This window comes from Ostrea edulis, chromosome 1 (genome assembly GCF_947568905.1).
Source record: "Ostrea edulis chromosome 1, xbOstEdul1.1, whole genome shotgun sequence".
NCBI classification, from domain to species: Eukaryota; Metazoa; Mollusca; class Bivalvia; order Ostreida; family Ostreidae; genus Ostrea; species Ostrea edulis.
In genome coordinates this window covers 28,231,087-28,251,539 of record NC_079164.1, presented here as the reverse complement: position 1 = coordinate 28,251,539, position 20,453 = coordinate 28,231,087, and the positions used below count along the sequence as shown (strand labels likewise).

Sequence of the window (20,453 nt, the reverse complement as noted above, 5' to 3'; positions counted from 1 at the left end):
AGTCAGGTAGAAGGTTGTAACTTCGGATGATGGTGTTATTATTCCGGACACATGGTGTTATAACTTCGGACTGGTAGGAAATTCCGTTGCTGCCTTTTATTTTGTGGTTCTATGGCATTTTATGCATAATGCTTTCGTTTTTTGCACATTAGATGATTTTTTTGTAGATGTTTTGATTTATTTTTTTTTATAATTTTTTAATTATATCGGTAACTTTACCAGAAAACTAGGTCTCAATGGGACTTCTTTATTTAACCCATGACTAGACTTAAGTCAAATCAAATTTATCTAATCCATATAATATATTGATGTTTAAAGTGGATAAACTTCATGTGCGATCAGATTTTAATAAAGTGTGCAATTTGAACACGTCAAATGGATATACAAAATCTAAATTCTGATTTAAGTATACTTTCAGTTTATGGTCATAGATCCATAGTGCAGTGAGTATCGTCCCATACTGCAGTGACCATCGTTCCCGTCAAACATGGGCCGTGGAGATTTACTGCGGAGGGGGGAAACGCCCCATCATGGCGGGGACACCCTCCGGTGTTCTGTACCGTCTATAATTTTAAGTAGACAGTTGATGGTTACTTTAAAACTTAATACTTAAATCTAATCAAACCGTAGATACCTGTATCTGTGCATGAATGATCAGTTCCATGAAATACAACAATGCCTTCTGTACAGATTGATTATAACTACTAGGTGTTGTTCAGAAAGAAAGCAATAAAAAATATCTGAGAAAATATCTTAATGATTGGCTTCTCCACAGATTGTGGCACAATTAAAGAAGTTGATGTCTCGGCGGTATCTTCTACAGACTAATCAATGGCAAAAAATGAAATCTGTCTGCAGATTAGGTGGTGAAAATACATCAACACATCATGAGCAATACGTCCGACTTTGTATGTAGTGGGATGCAGGAAAAGGGGATAGTTAGCACAATAAAGACTCATCTTGAAGAAGAAATTCCATCGCCTCAACGGTAACAGTATGTACGTGGTTTTGTCAGTGAAGTGGAATTGGATTCACAAAAAATTTATCCGCCAAAATTAACGACTTGTAGATCGAAGTCCATCAAATCTGTGACCGGTCAAAAATTGATTAAATAAAAAACCCACTAAAAGAAGAAAACATGTGTTTGCGAAACACTGTTGCCTCTGTATGGCCAAAGTCCAAGGTAGTATTAACCAGTCAAAAGATGTCAACCTTCAAGTTCAAGGTCATGATGTAAAAATGTTTGCTACCTAAAGACAATTCCAGTCAAAAGGAATATATTTGGTCACGTACGTTATAAAATATCACCAATCATACGAAATATGGCCAAGGTTAAACTTTTCCCAAGGTAATGGGTACAAGGTCAAGCTATTTTTATTGGTACCCCAAAAAAATGGTCTTGTGACAAGGAATAATCATGTGAAACACTAACCATTTAAAAGTTATGGCCAAGGTTAAGTTAAATTAATGTTTTTGCGAATAAAAAAAAGCAAGAGACCAAAACTATATCCTCCCCCTGATCTCCGATTTCGGGGACATTAAATAATAGAACTACTACAACAGTTTAAAAATAACACGAGAAAAAAACCACACACACACACACACACACACGGAAAACCCCCACAAACAAACAAAATGGCGATACAATAAGTAACTGCACCTGTTGAGAAGTACCTACATATTTTAATAATATTTTATCAAAAAAGGTGACGTGCGGTTTCAGTTTGATTTTTTCTAGAAAAAACTACAATATTTTAAAAGTTCTTATAAACGATGCAAACATTGTGAAATTATGAATACCATGAACGCATAATAAAAATGCCTGTTGAATAATAGTTTTTATAAAGGAAACAAAAAAGGAGATGCTGAATCAAACTCCCGTGCAGTTGAATGCACGTGTATTTTTGTTCTTTTCGTGATACTAAAATGACGACTATATCTTTGACATGTTGGACTTGTATATTTCAGGAGGCCTACTTTACGCACAACCTCCCTTTGATATGATCATTACATGTCTACAGTATTCATGAATCTAGTGGGTTATTTCTTTATGTATCATTATTTTATTATTACTATATCTTGCTACAAACACTGCACCTCGTCGGTACATTGGGAGCAACGTGACCTAGTGAACGACATATTGCCGTAATTCGGTTTGCCGTCCCTACATGGAGTTAGAGTCGTATTAAATTTATTTTTCAATCTTTAGTTATCCAGTAGCGTTTTTAATTGAAAATATAGATCACATTAACCCACTTCAAAGATGTATACAACATTCTGATTCACATACCCGGAGATAATAGAAATAATTTGTTTATAATTACGACTTAGAATCAACTAAATCAGTTTGTATTCCATGCCGATGGAGGGGAAAACACACCAGGTATTCACGCCAGTCTTTCATTCCTTTAGGTTTGCGTAATTTACATCCGCTCAGTAGTGCGCTAGGGACGAGAATACCGTAAATCCAATAAATTACGTGAAATGAACAAAAATTGGAATGAATGATTGTTTGGGGTTAATGCCGTTTTGACAGAAATTGGATATAAATACATTTGATAATAGACATCAGAAGAGGTAACATTTCTAACCGATAGTCTTCTTTCATTAATTCACACTGAAAAAAAAACCCCATGATCTTATTTGCATGTACATGTATATGGAGATGAGGCTACCGTTGTTCTTATGGACCAAGCTTCTGCTTAAAACAGGAGATTCGTGAGCCACAATTCAAACCCAAATAGCATTTCACCAAACCTTCATTAAAATTGCAAGAAGATTGATTTGATTTGATGTTGTTTTACGGCGATTTGGCGATACAGCATTTGATACAAGAGGCCCATGGGCAACATCACTCATTCGAGTTTTCCATGACCTTGCTGTTCAGCTATTTTTAAAAAAAAAATTAATTCCCATACAATTCTTTAACCCCATATCGCGCCCCCAACCTAGACCCCAAGTTTACAACATAATCAAGATACAAGGTCGAAATTAAAGTTAAATGATCATGATATGAAAAGTAATTCTTACTACAAGGAATCTATATACAAAATGCGAAATCCCTACCAGGGGATCCGGGTTAGAATAGGTCCTCAGTATCCCTTGCTTGTCGTAAGAGGAGACTAAATGTGGCGGTCCTTCGGATGAGATCGCAAAAACCGAGGTCCGTCACTGCAGGTGTGGCACGATAAAGATCCCTCACTGCTCAAAGGTAGTTAACACCGAGCATAGGCCTAAATTTTGCAACCTTTCACCGGTAATGGTGACGTCTTTATATGAAAAATTCTCGAGCGGAGCGTTAAATAATATACAGCCAACCATCTTATTACTTAAATAGTTTATGAGATTTACTATTAAGAGGCCCATGGGTCGCATCGCTCACCTGAGTCACCTTGGCCCATATTTAAAGATTTTCCCTATATATTCGAATGAGAAGAAGATTTTTAAAGATTTTCTCTATAATTGTATGTAAAACTTTGATTCCCTATTGTGGCCCCACCCTTCCCCCGGGGACATGATTCTAACAAACTTGAATCTGATCTATGTCAGGAAGCTTTCATGTAAATGTAATCTTTTCTGGCCCAGTGATTCTTCATCAGAAGATTTTTAATGATTTTCCCTAATAATATATATTTGTATGTAAAACTTTCAACCTTATTGTGGCCTCACCCTACCCCTGGGGGCCATGATTTTAACAAACCTGAATCTACACTATGTCAGGAAGCTGTCATGTAAATGTGTACTTTTCTAGCCCAGTGGTTCTTGATTTGAAGGTTTTTAAAGATTTTGCTCTATATATTTGTATGTAAAACATTCATCCCCTATTGTGGCCCCACTCAACCCCTGGGGATCATGACTTTAACAAACTTGAATCTGCACTATGCCAGGAAGCTTTCATGTAAATTTAAGCATTTCTGGCCCAGTGGTTCTTAAGAAGATTTTTAAATGACCCACCCTATTTTTGCATTTTTTGTGATTATCTTCCCTTTGAAGGGCTATTGCCCTATTGAAAGCCCATCAACCAAGAATGCTTTTAGCCAAGTGTGGTTGAAATTGGCTTAGTGGTTCTGGAGAAGAAGTCGAAACTGTAAAAAGTTTACAGACAGACAGACGACGGACAACAGGCGATCGGAAAAGCTCACTTGAGCTTTCAGCTTAGTTGAGCTAAATGAATTTTGGGTCAAATTGCAAGTTTAAGAGATCAAAGATCATATTATGAAATAACTGCAGAACTGTAGCTCTCTGAGATAATATTGGGACAGATCAGAGAGCTACAGATCCACCCCTTATTTAAAAAAAAATCGATTTTGAAAATCGTCAATGAACGAAATAATTAAAAGCTGTGAGTTTTCGGGCCGTATTTAATGGATATTTGAAGGTATGGTTGGACACAAGAATAGTAGGAAAATATGTTAGAAGTTTTTTTTACATTAAATCTATGAGACGGCAATACTAGAATACACCGATATGAGGCCTCAACCGTGCGCATTTTTTTTTTTTTTGTGCGCCGTAAATCGAAGGTTTTTATAAGGGGTGGATCTGTATCTCTTTGATCTGTCCCAATATTTTCTCAGAGAGCTATAAGCCCCACCACAAGGAATCCATATATACAAAATATGAAAGTCATATCTTGAATAGTTCAGGAGATATTGTCTTAAAAGTAGGTCAAACTCCAAGATCAACATCACAAGATAAAAACTTTCTTATCGAAGCAAAGGACTTGTCAAAAGAAATGCACATACATGTATGTAATATGAGAATCCTATCACGAACCATTAAAAAATAATGAGAAACGTCATAGTTTCTGACAGACGGTGAAAACAATATACCTCCCACGACTTTAGTATCGGGGCATAAAAAAAGGGAATCTACACAATTTAGAAACGTTTGCATTTTGATATGATTTAGTGTGATCCTGCTACTTTGGAAAAGAATTTCTTTTAACTAACTTCTTGTATACTCCCACATAAAACTTTAATCTCCTATTGTGGCCTCACTCTTCCCGGGGCCCCTTGAATTGAACAAACTTGAAGTTGCACCACCTGAAAATGCTTGCATATCAATATGACAAATCATAGCCCTGTTGTTCTTGAGAAGAATGTTTTAAGGATGTGTCCTATATACTCTCGTACGACACTTTAATCCCCTATTGTGACCCAGCCCTACCCATAGGTATTACAATTTAAGCAAATTTGAATTTGCACCACCTGGGATTGCTTGCATAGAAAAATGACCAGTCATAGCCGTAATGTTTTTGAGAAGATTTTCCCTATATATTCCCATATAAAACTTTGATGCCCTTTTGTGGTCCCATCCTACCCCTCATGGGTATGTCAGGAAGCTTTCATGTAAGTTTCAAGTTTACTAGCACAGTGGTTCTTGAGAAGGTTTGTAGGTCACCTGAGTAAACTCGGGTGACCTAATTCAATTGGTCTGCGTCCGTCGTGTATTAACAATTGAACATTTTTACCTTCTTGATAACCACCATTTCAATTCTTTCCATATTGGATATGAAACATCTTTTGGATAAGGGCGACATAAATTGTAAATTTCAAAACTCCTGCTATTGATACTAAATTAAAACTAAATAGGAGTAGGTAGTCCTTTACCAAAATTTTAAATTTCATGATCCAAGGGGTTTGGTTCCAGGGTGGAGCCAAACGTTAATAGTGATTATTGTCATTTGAAAGATTTCTTTAATTTTGCTGATTCTGTATAAAACAAACTAAATGAAAATTTAGGAAAAACAGAAAAGGATGTACCAAAATTGTGAATTTCGCAACCCCAGGGTTTGGACTCTAGGATGGGTCCAAATTAGTCATATCGTGTTAATGTTATATACCGGTATATATATATATATATATATATATATATATATATATATATATATTGGGATAAATCTCCGATATAATCTTCTAGAGTGCTCGACGTGGCCTCACGGAGCTACATAAATTGACGATCAGATGGAGTTCAATCACATAACATTTATTTCTCTACAGGCTGTTTCGTGAGGGGATGGTTTCCCCTCACTCGTCGGGAGAAAAATGACATCTAACGAAAAACATCCGCGTGGCTGAGAATATGTTACACAGAAACATACTGGATAGTTGCTAAGCATGATTGACTCGCATAACGCTTCAATTAAACAAGTGCGCCAGACCGGAGATACATGTAACAGGTGTAATTGCCGAAACAAAGACCAATGCCCGCTCAACGGTGAATGTCGCACCCACGGAATTGTGTATTTAGCTAGAGTCAGAGCCGATAATGGACAAGAAGAGAGCTACGTGGGACTAGCAGACACCGAGTTCAAATTAAGATACGCCAACCACACTCATTCATTCCGTAATTCCACGAAAAAGAATACCACCGAGCTCAGCAAATTCATATGGACATTGAAAGACAAAAATATTGACTACAAAATCAAGTGGGAAATTTTAGGAAAAACATCATCATACTCAAACATTTCAAAAAAGTGCAACCTCTGTATTCTAGAGAAATTCTTTATAATATGTCATCCCGAAAAATCTTCATTGAATAAGCGTTCAGAACTTGTCAGCACTTGCCGTCATTCCCATAAATTTCTATTTACTCAATCCTGTGTGTAATCATGCTTAGCAACTATCCAGTATGTTTCTGTGTAACATATTCTCAGCCACGCGGATGTTTTTCGTTAGATGTCATTTTTCTCCCGACGAGTGAGGGGAAACCATCCCCTCACGAAACAGCCTGTAGAGAAATAAATGTTATGTGATTGAACTCCATCTGATCGTCAATATATATATATATATATATATATATATATATATATATATATATATATATTATATAAAACCTTTTATCATTATAGGCTCTTTCCAGGGCATTTAAGTGTTTTTAAAAAAAAATTATACTGTTGCTGAATATTAGAATTTAACTTTAATATTCAGAACAGGAATTTTTTTCTAGATTTTGTAGCGTTTGGGACTAGTGATACTATTAACTAATATTCAGGTGACGCATAAGGCCTTCGGGCCTCTTGTCTTGTAGTGCAGTCATTGCATATTAGTATAAATGCACGTAGGGTTCAAGCTGATGCCAACAATTCCGACATATGCACTAAAATCCATTTTGTATAATACGCGGGAAATGGTACAATGTTATCCAAAATGTGTAAATTTAAATCTTATATGTATGTACCGACAACAATAAAATTACATAAAAGTGTCATTTGCTTGTCTCAGACGGCCAGTTTTGTAGACGAATCCCATACTGATTATTATTAACTGTAATTATAAACTGTTCACAAAACTCTAGTATAAAGTAGTCTTATTAGATCGACATTGTTGCAAAATTAAAAACATTTTTCTTTAGATTGATTCTTTAGATTGAAGTGTACTGAACAAGTACATGCACAGTGCAGCTGTACTCGCTAATGCTAAGGAGTCGCGAGAACGATGTGTATTTTGTCTGTATATCACACACAATACATGGACTTTGCAGTTTATAGCCTGGCTTAGTCATACCTTTTTGTGGATCCAAAACTTTTCAAACAAGGGATTGATGTTACGATTTTTTTGGTATTAAATATCTGTAGGGACACAATACCTCAACCGTTCGCAGAAAAAAAAACCTGCACGTAAATTAAAGATTTTTATAAGGAGTGTATCAGTAGCTCTCTAGTCTATCCCATTTTCCCCAGAGAGCTGCAGGTCTGCAGCTACGGTACAGACGTTTGTAAATGACCTTCGGTTGTAAAGTACAGCTGCGGAAAGAGGTAATGTTTTGCATTGGAACTACAGTACCAAATTAAACATGAAGAAAAACAAAATTAAAATACTTTCTCAAAAATTTACGATACAGGAAGAGGTGGCGAGAGCGGGATTATTTCATCTTCAATCTTTAGATTTATATGTCATCATGTGTTTAATTTTTACGGATACGTATTATAAGTCTACTATGACGTTACTTGGTACGAAATTTACGGCATATTTATTCCCTACCGCAACGCGGAAGGGGACATAGAAATACCGATGTCCGTGCGTTCGTCCGTCCGTCCCACTTCACTTTGTGGACATAACTCCTCAGAAACCGCTCAACAGATTTTGTTTATATTAAGTAGGATTGTTAGTCACCATGTGTAGTTGATCATATTTCGCTGCCATTTTGATTCGACAATTTTGACAGGAGTTATGGGACTTTGTTGAATTTGTACATGCTACACTATAGGAACACTTTGTGGACGCAACTCCTCCGAAACCGTTCAACTGATTTTGTTCATAATTTGTAAGATTGTTAGTCACCATGTGTAGTTGATCATATTGTGCTACCATTTTGATTCGACAAATTTTATAAGAGTTATTGGACTTTGTTGAATTTGTACATAGTGCACTATAGGAACACTGTGGACGCAACTCCTCCGAAACCGCTCACCGGATTTCATTCAAATTTTGTAGGATTGTTAGTCACCATATGTAGTTGATCATATTGCGCCGTCATTTTGATTCGACAATGTTTACAGTTATGGGACTTTTGTGCTTCAACTTTTTTTGCGGCGGTGGGGACATGGCTACGTGTAGCAATCTTGTGAATTCACATTTTTAACGTATTTAAAAGCAATTTCTTTTTAGTGACGAATATCATTTAATTAGTTTTCTTGCTAAAAATAACAAATATCTATAAATGACCTTTATTATAGTGCACGTGACCCAAATGTGCCATTAAGCATGCGTCTACATTTAATCCGCATTTGCTTCCCTTTGTGTTCATACAGAGCTAAATTTGATGTGCATTTTAAAAAACGCGACGTAAATTTTACTTCGCAGTAAACTAATGGACATTAATGCCTTGTTCACAAGGATGCGCATTAAATTTTACTTCGCATTAACTTTGATGCGAAGTAAAATAATGCGCATTAAATTAATTCGAATTAAATAGCGTTCACACGACGGTGATATTTAATGCGAAGTAAACTAATGCACATTAAATTTGTATGCATCTCTAAATTAAGGGGTGCGGGAAATGAATTAAAGGACAGACTATATTATTGAAAATCATTTTTATAGATATTTTAATGAATTATTGGGTAGATACAGAATTCATTGTTCAAAACACTAGGCCTATATATTATAGTGTACATGTCACGTTTACAATGTACATTGTACATGTAACTGGTCTACACGCAAGGAGTTTTGTCGTGTTTGTTTTTATGGGTTCCCAAGAATTTACTTGTTATTTCCTCTGACAACCAGCATTCATTCTAGACAATATATGTATGATGCATGTGACCCAAATTTATCATTACGCATGCGTGTACATTTAATGCGAATTAGCTTCGCTTTGCGTTCACACGAAGTAAACTAATGCGCATTAAAATCTCCGTGTGAACGCGGTTCAGATTTAATTCGCATTAACTTATGTTTAATGCGAATCAAATTCTTCGTGTGAACGAGGCATTAAACATCCGTGTAAACGCGGTTAAGATTTAATGCGCATTACCTTACGTTTAATGCGAATTAAATTCATTGTGTGAACAAAGCATAAATCTTGGTTAAATCACGCATGAGATTCATTACGACTTTGTAAAAATCATTGTTTTTCTTGCTAAATCGGTCGAATATCCCTTTTTAAAACATCATTCACCTTTTCATATAAGTAATACTCAATTAAGTTTTTCGTTTATCAGATTTAATATTTAATATTAAAAGTGAGTTAGGTCGCAGTCGTTACATGTAATTACAAACCTTTCATTGGTGTCTAGTGCGCCTCGCGACAATTGCACGCCCTCCGAAAATACTATGTGTGACAGTCGCGGTCACCAAACAATGTCAGCAGTGTTTTTATTGTTATATCAACGTTCATTGTTTTGTTTTTTATTGTTGGGGGGGGGGGGGATCAAGTGTTTAAATATTTTCATTGCAATGCTGCAATTAACCTTCATAATTGACCTAATCAGCGTTTCCCCATTTTAGTACCGATTTTGGCATGAAATGTGGCCCCGAAGTCCTTTTTTAGGGCAGGAAATTATGATATTTTGATAGGTTGCAATCATAAGAACAATTTACAGTAGGATTCATTAAAAAATATACAGTCATGCCCTGGGGCTGAAATTTCCAACAACCTACAAGATATCAGAGAACCTGTTTTTGACCACTTGGTTCATATTTATACCTCGGTTCTTGAAGTTAGTGTAGCCCAGTAAACTATTATCCGAGATTCCTTTGATTTTTAAACCCGCTTTTATATTGTGATATGTGCGGAAGTAAACTACGCCGCTGTCACTGTATACAGAGGTTGTGCGCCGCTGTCATTGTATACAGAGGTTGTACGCCGCTGTCACTTTATGTAGATGTTGTACGCCGCTGTCACTGTATACAGAGGTTGTGCGCCGCTGTCATTGTATGTAGAGGTTGTACGCCGCTGTCACTGTGTGTAGATGTTGTACGCCGCTGTCATTGTGTGTAGAGGTTGTACGCCGCTGTCACTGTATACAGAGGTTGTGCGCCGCTGTCACTGTATACAGAGGTTGTGCGCCGCTGTCACTGTATGTAGAGGTTGTACGCCACTCTCACTGTATGTAGAGGTTGTACGCCGCTGTCACTGTATACAGAGGTTGTGCGCCGCTGTCACTGTATATAGAGGTTGTACGCCACTGTCACTGTATGTAGAGGTTGTAAGCCGCTGTCACTGTATACAGAGGTTGTGCGCCGCTGTCACTGTATACAGAGGTTGTACGCCGCTGTCACTGTATACAGAGGTTGTGCGCCGCTGTCACTGTATGTAGAGGTTGTACGCCACTCTCACTGTATGTAGAGGTTGTACGCCGCTGTCACTGTATACAGAGGTTGTGCGCCGCTGTCACTGTATATAGAGGTTGTACGCCACTGTCACTGTATGTAGAGGTTGTACGCCGCTGTCACTGTATACAGAGGTTGTGCGCCGCTGTCACTGTATACAGAGGTTGTACGCCGCTGTCACTGTATACAGAGGTTGTACGCCGCTGTCACTGTATGTAGAGGTTGTACGCCGCTGTCACTGTATACAGAGGTTGTACGCCGCTGTCACTGTATGTAGAGGTTGTACGCCGCTGTCACTGTATGTAGAGGTTGTACGCCGCTGTCACTGTATACAGAAGTTGTGCGCCGCTGTCACTGTATACAGAGGTTGTACGCCGCTGTCACTGTATACAGAGGTTATACGCCACTGTCACTGTATGTAGAGGTTGTACGCTGCTGTCACTGTATGTAGAGGTTGTACGCCGCTGTCACTGTAAGTAGAGATTGTACACCGCTGTCACTGTATACAGAGGTTCCTTTTTGTCTAATTTCTGAGGAAACGAGGGGGTTATTTATATTCGGTCTTTCCTATCCCCCTCGTTTCTGTCCAAGCTTTCATAAAGTATGTGGGAAATCAGTTGCGCTTCGGTTTGAATTTATTTCAGCTTACATTTGATGTGAATCGTTCGAAAACTTACATAAATTAATTCATGAATGATTTTTTTCCGTAAGGGAATACAATTGAAACCATTCAATTCTACACTAAAGCAACGATAATCGTCGTCATTTCAAACACTACGTATCCTTTCTCTATCAAATTCGCCTCCATGATAAACAATGACTTCAGCGCATGCGTCACCTCATTTTGTAAAACAGCTAGAGGCCCAAGAGGGGTGAAATGCCTTACTTTAGTAAATCGCACAAAAATCTAACCTTTTCAGTTTATTTTTTCATCACACGCATCGTATTTTTGTGAATGGACATATTTTTAAAGTAAGTTTTGGAACGATGCACATCAAATGTAAGCTGAAATAAATTCAAACCGAAGCGCGACTGATTTCCCACATACTTTATGAAAGCTTGGACAGGACAGAAACGAGGGTGATAGGAAAGACCGAATATAAATACCCCCCCCCCCCCTCGTTTCCACAGAAATTACTTTTTCTCATGGTTCGAATCTACATGTACCCCGCGCTACACTTTTAGATTTATATTTTATTTCGCCTTTTCATCACTTTTTAGAAATATTTTCTATCAAAAAAATGTGTATATCTTCTTTCAATAATCTAGTTACATTGCATGTTAATTCTTCATATAAAAGGCATTTAAGTGAAAGCAAATTGTAAATTTCCAGTACACAAATACAATCTAGCGGATCTATATCTCGAACAGACTTTGTTCCGAGGACAATAATCATTCATATTGTGTTACTTGACTTAATACACGTGCAACGTATGAAAGCATGTCAAGCAAACATTGCTGTGGTCCAACTTTTTGGGAAACAATGGCGGCACTCCCTTGGATTTCCATTTTCGTAATTTCAATATCATGCATCAGTGACACATTTTATTGTTGCAATGTAAGCGATTAGCCCCAAAGTGATTATTACCGGATATTACCATTACAAAAATTTGAAATATTATTTGGTAATAACGAACTTAGAATGCGTACACAATACATGCATCATGCTACATCGTAGTAAGCGATCTATTAAAGTATTTTCATGTATGCACATACTAATGGCATATCGATGTGTTAAAACAACTTGGTGTGGCTTAGTCATAAACTAGAAAAAATATGGATAAGCTTTTTGTAAAGACTATAACCAAATCCGACCCAAGAGGTTTTGTCTTTTGTTACCCTGAATACGCAATTTCCGAAATGTCCAATACTTGTTTCCCTTTGTTTAACTCTTTCGCGGGACGAGGCGCAAAATTTGTGTTCGTACACACGCGGTGGGTACAAATGCTTATACGAATTTAGGATTTGATTTAATGTCCTGCTTCAGACAAATTATTTTTGATATAGTCAGTTTAATGTACTCGTATACCAACGACTGATATAAACAATGGTTACGTTTTCTTGATTTTAATCGTTATCTACGTAACCGGTCTATGATATATGCAACTATACATCTTTTTTTCAATAAAAATACTGAACGTACCTCCATCACGGAAGAGCTGATATATAGGAAATTGTGTATTGATCTTTTAACCAGACCTCAATGTCATTTTGAACAAGTGAACTTTGCTGGAGTGTGAAATAAAGAGAATATTTTGCGTGTGGCAGGGACTGGGGGTTCTTTATGCATAAAGCCATATTCGAAGCATTGAAGTTCACCGATCATTCAACAGCTACAATTATTTGTAATGATAGATTTAGAAAATCCGGGAGTTCTGCAATGTACGAAAAAGACCGTTGTTACAACTTGGTCATATGTTATAATGAAAAGGTGAAGATAACGAACAGTGAACAATCTCATAACTCCCATAATAGATGCAAAAGAGCAGGGCAGACACGGACCCTTGAATATACCAGAGGTGGGATGAGGTACCTAGGAGGAGTAAACATTCCCTGTCGACCGGTAATATTAGTTACCTAGTCATTTAGTGACCTGGTATGGGATGACACCAGGTCACTAAGTTTTATACCGGGCGAGGCGTAGCCGAGTGTGATTATCATGCTGTGAGTGGTTTGTAAGTGGAATAACACTTGACTGCACTTCAGAGGGACACAGGTTCGATTTCGATTTTCGTGGTCAGACAAAATCATTCCATAATTTTTCCCTGCATTGCACATGTTGCATGGAGAGCTGGGTTTGATTCCAGGCTATTGAGAGGAAATACAATCCTATAACCTAGCCAATTCATTTATGTGCTTCATGTCGCAGTCTTTTTGAAGGAAGAATATAAAATTCAAATATAACAATTTAATAAGAACACTAACAGATATAGATATAACATCATTAAACAGAGATCACAGTCTATTCAAATTTATATGAACGTGATCAACACAGAACTGGCAAAACATGGCACAAATCACTACAATTTTCACAGTTATTATTTTGATATGTTTATGCTGAAGTTGATTGTCCCTATTGTGCATCCGTGGAAAGCTGGCATAATTTGCTTGGTCTGGACACTCGGAAACCTGGTTTCTGTTTGAGATTATAGAGTATGATCACAGTTAAAGTCACCAAAGAGATCCAAAATGTTGATTCCCTGCAATTCGGCAACCGCTTCATGATCACCATGTTCCTGAGGTAATGTCACCAGGCTAGTGTCTCCAACAGATTCGGGTGGAGGTAGAGCAAGTGTTGCAGTGCTCGGTTAAGCAGCGACAGTTTTCAAACTCTGCGGTGCAAGACTCTGCCCCATTGCCTGCCCCATGGTGAGTTTTTCCCCCGGTATCGGTTCGTTGGTAGACTGTTAGAGACTGCACTGATTTATGTCCAGTCACGGCCATAATTTGTGATGGACTAAACCAGTGGCCCTTATTGAATGGTTGGTATAGATTTGTGAGAGTTGTGTCCTTGCTTAGTTTTGACATGAATGATGCTAGTTTTTTCTCACCCAATCGCACGTTACCGTACCAAGTTTCATCATCATCGTCAAACGAATCACTCGGTCTTTACCATAAACTTGAGCAACTGGGATGAAGTTTGCCAATATACTTTTCAAAAGATCTTACCAGACAGAATCGAGATCCCGGGGATTCTGGCATCACACCGGAGGTGGTTTCCCTGTTGTTACCTCTATGGTTTTTAGTTAATTCGTCTTTACATTTCGCCACATATTTCAGTCCTGATTTTGGTTCCTGCAAGACCTCGAACGTTGATTTTGACATAATATGCATGTTCTCTACAGATCTCCGGCAAAAGTATAGCCTTACATCAAATTGAACTTTATTCAAAAGTCCGTACGGGGTTTGGGGATTCATTTGCTTCGACTCGTACAGTTTTTGACGGTCACTCTCGTTAATAACAGGATGATGTTGTACACTCCCTTTCCCTATCCGTTTTAGCTCAGCCAGAGCAGCCTTGAATGACACATTTGTATCGCGAAATTCGTAATCTTTTATTATGTAAACTTCCTATTACATGGGGGGTCCCGCAAGTACCTGTTGATCGCATGCCTCATGTTTTCAAATTCCTCATCCTGTTTTCGTGCATTCATGTAGAAATGGCAAAGCACTTCGTTCAAGCGATCGGCATCAAATTCTTCGAAATTTTGATTTTGATTGAGTTCTCCTAAGTAGCCCTTTAACAAACGAGCTGCCTTCTGATTGCTGCGAATAGTTTCTTTGGAGTTAATCAGTAATTTCTTTTTTTAATTCTCGTCTGCTGCCAAACTTGCAAGCCGTTTGGCCGCTGTTGTTGTTGACAACTGCAACAAGAAAGATAACTCGCAAGGAAGCCTGGTATAAATTTTGACGGTGACGTGGGATAGAATATCCCACGTCTTCACATGACCGTAATGAGCCAATCACTATTCAGGATCTCCCATCTAACTTGTCAGAGGTGGGGTACATATTCCTCTACCAACAATACGAGGGAAAGTTGATATTCAGAATTAATTGTATATGCCGATTTAAATCGATATCTCAATAACAAAAAAAATATCATAGGCTTCTTTTAATTACATAGTCTTGATAAGGTGCGATATTTTTATATTCATTCTGTAAAAAACCAAATAGTCATCAAGACCGCCATATGACCCGTGTACAGAAAATTCCAATGTATACATTTACGACTATCGGCAAGTACATAACAGCTACTTCGTTTTATTTATGGAAAACATGGGAATGCAACGCCCTTGTAACTTTTAAAAACTTATTCCTGTAAATGCATGAAAGATTGATTGATTGAGGTTTTATGCCGTTTTGGCAATATTTCAGCCATTTTACGGTGGTTAACTTATAATGAAAGATAATGTCGCTGAGAAAATTTAAAACTGTCAATACACAGTTGATTCACAGGACCCGAAACACACTTCTAAAGTACATGTACAAATGTAAATGATATGATATTTAAGTGGCATGGGAAGGGAAATATCCTTTACTAAAATGAATATGTAAACATTGTACCTTCCGGGTTTTTTTAAGTCGGAACTTACTTTATCTGTTAGAGTTAACAAGCATTCTGAGAGTATTGCATGGCAATACATAGTCCCCTACTGGTTGCAAATATCACTGTACCACAACAATATTCAAAGTTCATTATGTAGGTTATGGTAAAAGGGAACATTGGGGAACCAGGATAGGAATGGTTGGAAATCAACTACTATTCGAGTAGAGACTAGACCAGGGGAAAAGTGAAATTTATAATTAGGTTTAGGTCTTTAACCAAGTCAATGAACTGTGAAATGTAGGTGATAATGAATAATTTAGCTATATTGTTGTATTACTATGCTAGAAGTTTTAATGAGTATAGTACTCTTATCTACAGAGACAAGAAACTTAAGCTTGGATGTAAACTAACAATTCATGCTATTTTTCTAAGTCCAAGGGCCATAACGTAGTGAAAAATCAACCGACCAAGACGAAATTCAAACTTGATCTGCAACTTGTTATGACAGAGCAACATACCAAATATAAAGTAAATATCTGCAAGAACACGGGGAAAAAAGTGCGCAAAACTGGACAGACGGACGGAGCGCAATCCTAAAGTCCCCTTCGACTTCGTCGGTAGGGGACTAATTAACAAATCATTGTTTCTAAACAACCAACTGTTCATGAACTTTAGATGAAGGAATTTCAATTTCACTGCTGTCAGATTTACTGTGGTTTCTTCAATAAGCCTCTACCAATTTTCCATCGTTTCAAGAAATCATAAATCCCAAGACGACTTACAATGACATTGGATGAAGTTTCACCCTCTCTCAACAGAAAAGTAGCTGATCTTATGACATACCCTATAATCGCCAGTTTGAGGTTCTTCTTCAAGCGAACTTTCTTTCCTCGATCCCGAAAAATAACTATTTAAACAAAACCAATAAAGATTTCGGGAAGCATCGCACCTTTTCATTAGATTTAAACTGTAAGCCCGATAGTTTCCGAAGTTCCACGATAAACGGAAAACGTAGTGAACGCAAAACACGATAGGCAATTGGAAACCTGATAAACGCAAAATCTGATACGGTAATGCACGCACGACTGGATAGGATACATGCTCAATACGATAGGATACGCGCACAAAACGATAAGAAAGAATACACGCACGATAGAAATATTTCAAAGACACTGTAACTTTAGGTACGATTGGCTGTGTATTGAAAAAAAAATTCAAATTCACATACATCGAGGCAGGCTACTGGCAAAGACGTTTATGTGGAAGGGGTTTCAACAGAGTATTTTATAGTAAGGATTTTGTAAATTCTATGGTCGTTATAACGATGTAGTTTACAAATACAACCTGACTAAGGATTATTCCGTTTACCTGATCAATATATAGGTTTCATGGCGGGTGTAACCGGTCAACAGGGGATCCTAGGCACCGGATCCCACCTCTGGTACGTCTTTGCTCTACTATTTAATCAGTATTGTTTATCGAAATCATGAGGTTGATCACTGTTCTTTTCATACATTCATACATGTATACAAATGTAATATATCTACAGGAAAATGAAATACCTTTCTAAGCTGCTAACTCTCTGTGTGAAATAGCCAGTTTTAGGATAAATGCATTATAGAAATCATGTGTTATTTACAATTTCACGAACTTCTCAAGCATGTAGTTTTTTTTAAACCCTGTTTAAGACTAGTGTCATGGTACATTGGCATTTACCCGAGGATGACGACCAATTAACAATCGGAGGTACAGTGCATGCAAGAAGGAACAAACTTTGTGCTGCCTTTTTAAACCAGTAGCCTTTTCATGGTGGGACCGAGTAAGAAATAAACTAAGATATTCAGGGTTAGAGTTAGGGAAGGGAAAAAAACCCAAATACCCCCAGGAAAACAGTTAAAGTAAAGGGAAAAAAACGAGTTACAGTGCGTTACAGAAGGCAAATCGAGTTACAATGAGTTAGAATGGAAATGGTGAAGATAAAGAGCAGTGGTCAATCTCATAAATGCTATAACGAATGCAATAACTAAGATCATATCATGATACCATTGATCTTATCAAGATGGTCGGAGAAAGGGAAACTGAAGAAAACATGTACCACTCACAAACGAAGAAGGAAGGATGAACAGAAGGATGCATTGGTCCCATGAATGACTGAAATTGAGATGTTTAGTTATATAGCCTTATCAGCGATTCAGCACAACGAAGATTGATTGAGTAAGCCACCTTTATTTAAAGCAATTACATGCTCCTGGGGGTCACATGTCGACTGGTTTCCGTTGTTAAAGAGCCAATTATATATTATATGGATGAAATTAACATGGATATAATATAATATTCGATATTTATGCCATTTGACATGGTTTGTCTTTGCACTTACCCAATAACGGGTACTTGATTTGCCCCCAGAAAAACAAATAACTTTCGGTACGATATGTAGACTACTGACAAACAAGTTGATGTTACAGGGGTGTCAACAATCTCGTTTAAAGTCAGCATTTCGCAAATTCTATGATCGTTATAATAACGATCTAGCTTGCCAATGCAACCTGTTATTGGGTCAATTGCTGTGTCTGACGTGTTTCATACCCATTGTTAGGTCGTTCTATGCACATGATTTTGACTGCAGATTGCTCCATTTACCTGGTCAAGATATAGGGCTCACGGCGAATATGACAGTTCAACAGGGGATGCGTACTCCTCCTAACTACAATGAAAGGTGAAGATAACGAACAGCGAAAATGTACTTGATTCCGCCTCTGTTTAGTTTAATTTAGTACCAATAGCACTAAAGAAGTAATGTAAATGTATCTGTTTCAAAGGGTGTGTGTGAAGTTTAGAAATCCAGTATACATGTAGCAGTAGGTTCGGGATCTCATATCTATTCGCCCTATGGACTGGGATGTTTAAAAATGTGTTTAAAACTGAAGTGTGATTTAGAAGAATGTCGTCTTTTGACAGGGTACTTGGAGTATATGTTGGATTACCAAATGTGGAATCGTTTAAGATACAATTGTAATAATGGGCCTGACAAACAAAAACAATGTTGCTACAAGCTTTGTCATCTGTAACCAAAACATATTCCTCATGTAACCTATCTAATTCTTCCATTACTTCTAGTTTACCACACACAGAAGGATAGATGGTGCGCTCTTTTGTTTGAAAGTGTGTTATACGAGATTCTAATATTCTTTCTATACTGGGATATATATTTCAAAGCAATTATTCGTGCTAAACTCGAAGCATTTTCTGCGTATGACCAATTATTATTGTTGACCGGTTACGCCTTTTATCTTGATCAGTCAAACAGAGCAATGCGCTATAATCATTATACAGAGTGTAAAGAAATGTCTAACAATTGGCATGAAACACGCCACACAGTATTCTACTAAAAGGGGCATGGACGACACGATTTTGGTACAAAATAATTATTTATATATTTCAAAATTGATAATATGATAGTATTTGATTCGTGTAAGTCATAGCAACAAGCCAAAATTTCAAAAAGTGACGCAAAGATCACAGGCACTCGACGTTTTAAATATCTATAATAAAAAAATTGTCTTCCTGTAAACATAATATTGACAAGGTATATAATATATATATATTGAGGAGCAGTAGACAATAGTTGATGCTTGATTATATCTGATCAATGGACATTATTTCGAGTTTTCCATAACGATGCGACAGATAAGATATTGAGAGAGTTGTTGCTAGACGGTAGGGTTCTAATTATTGTATTATATCGAACTTTTCGCCGAAATTTTCAAGCGATGCAGCTGGTAAAAACGAAAACCAAGATGGCGGCGTGGTATACCTTGTCAATATTATGTTTACAGGAAGACAATTTTTTTTATTATAGATATTTAAAACGTCGAGTGCCTGTGGCAAAGATGTATTTGAGACATCTAATCTTTACATTTTTAAAACAAGATACGAACCCTGTTTATGTTTACATGTCACGTGACTCAACGATCAGTGTATCGACAACAAAACTTTTCAGTCTCTTCTTCTTTGTGCTTACTCCCTAAATTGATTATCATCAATATAGTATGTCGAAATGTTGAATGCTTTTAACATAGTTTTTCAAACTCGTAGTGCTCTCACTTCCGCACGTGGTTTCCTGGTTACATGTATGATAAGCCTGTTGAAAAACATCATTTTGGGAGCCGAATTTTACTAGCAATAATGTAGCCCTATCCTATTTTTTTATTCTGACGTTTTCGAGATAGGGCTACAATTCCTTCGAATCTCCGCAATGGTGCAAAATAATTTAATGAATAACTGATAATAAGCTTCGTGTATTAGTCCCAAATGTTGTTTACACCAAAAGGAGTACCAACTTTGTGCTCGGGCATGTCTAATAAAGGTGTTCTTCATTAAATATCATGTACAGCACCCACAATTCGTTGTCTGCTCCGCCATGCTTGTTATCGCGAGATCTCGTAGGTGGATCAATTGAAAAATCTAAACATTGACAATCAGCGCGAAAATGTAGTTACTCGAGCCATTCCGACAAAGAAAGGAAAATTATATGGTTGCAGAAAGAATTTACACTCTGCTGTTTGTTTTTTGTCTTCTGATCGAATTTAAACCTTTTATCGAATTTAAACCTTTTCAATACAGACGAAATA

General features: G+C 37.2%; 1 protein-coding gene across 1 annotated transcript in view; it reads right to left on the bottom strand.

Moving 5' to 3' along the window:
- The window catches only part of LOC125663889 (sodium- and chloride-dependent betaine transporter-like), a 36,819-nt gene extending 33,695 nt beyond the window's left edge, over positions 1 to 3,124 (bottom strand). Inside the window, exon 1 of the mRNA XM_056159995.1 lies at positions 3,067 to 3,124. The gene's annotated coding sequence lies outside the window, so the exon portion shown is untranslated. The remainder of the gene's footprint in view (positions 1 to 3,066) is intronic.
- Positions 3,125 to 20,453: the final 17,329 nt, after the last annotated feature.